At 41.4% G+C, this 1,248-nt stretch overlaps 1 protein-coding gene across 1 annotated transcript in view; it reads right to left on the bottom strand.

Moving 5' to 3' along the window:
• Positions 1–1,248, bottom strand: part of PRICKLE2 (prickle planar cell polarity protein 2) — a 194,967-nt gene that overhangs the window by 60,466 nt on the left and 133,253 nt on the right. The window lies entirely within an intron of this gene.

Raw genomic sequence — 1,248 nt, 5'->3', positions numbered from 1 at the left:
TGAACCGCTTGGATGGTCTGTCACACCAATGGCTAGAGGAACACCTTTGAACTAGGACTGGTGCATATTAATTTGAAAACCAATGTAGCTATGCCCATCAAAATTGTCTTAACTGGATGAAGAAGAGAATGAGCCAGTATTTACTTTAGAATCACTTTTTGTCCTCACAAGAACCATGTCAAATGAGCTAAATCTGCCCAGTGGGTCACATGTATGGAATTCTCACCAACGGGAAGCAGTAATTAGAATGGTGGTGTTTTTCATGAAAGCACAGCTAACCATAAACAGAGTGAGCCACTAAAAGCAGAGAAGATTGCTTCTATCACATAAAAAGAATTAAAAAAAAAAAAAGTTATGTGAATGCCCCAGAGAGAACTGCAGCGATCTGAACAGCCAGAATCTATGGTTACACCACTGACATTTTATGGACTTGCTTTTAAAGAAAGGCACACCCCTCTTGCTTGTAAAAACCCGCATTTTTGCTTCCAAATTCGTTAACTGGGTATCAGGTTACAACACTTGGTCTCAGCTTTAAAGGAGAAAACATTGATATTTGTTTTACGAAATCTGAAATATGCTGCAGGGATAGGAATTGTAGTTCTTTCTAGGGAGTTGCTTCAGTAGTTAAGCTTTTGTCCCACTTACTCACATTTATTTATCCACTTTTATTCAAATGTGGGAAGGTAAAACGACACAGCCTCCACTCATTTCCCTTGGGCTTGAATTGTTGGGATTTAACCTGTGGACAGGGGAGATGGTAGGAAACTGGTGTCCAGCTAGTTTTCGTTAATATTTTTAATAGCCAGAATGTGAACTGCCTGCCGGAGAACCGGAGAAAGGCAGAAAGCACCACCCGCCGGGTACGGTCGTGCCTCAATCCGTTCCTTCCATCTCTCCATCCTGTTGGGATTCTGGGTAGGCATGTATTTAAAGTCTCTGGGGCTAAGATTTGAACTTAGCTTCCCTAACTACTAGGTGGTTCAGCTTCCCTAACTACTAGGTCAATAGCTGGCCCTCCAGCTATTTCTAAAAGGGTTATTCCTCCTTTTAGTTTCAAAATTATTTTTTGTTTTAAATGTAGTCAGAGTTACCTTGACAGGTCAGTTCCATAGAATTACTATTTTCCTTTTTTGTGGGTTTTTTTTTTTTTTTGCCTTAGGGCACATGTGCTTGCTGGAGAGACAGACAAAGAGAGAGACACACACACACACAAAGCAAGAAATTACCCCCCCCCCCCACTCAGGGGGG

Source organism: Tupaia chinensis, unplaced genomic scaffold, assembly GCF_000334495.1.
Source record: "Tupaia chinensis unplaced genomic scaffold, TupChi_1.0 Scaffold000569_1, whole genome shotgun sequence".
Classification (NCBI taxonomy): domain Eukaryota; kingdom Metazoa; phylum Chordata; class Mammalia; order Scandentia; family Tupaiidae; genus Tupaia; species Tupaia belangeri.
Note: the sequence above shows the minus strand (reverse complement) of the source record. Positions and strands in the feature narration are given on the sequence as shown.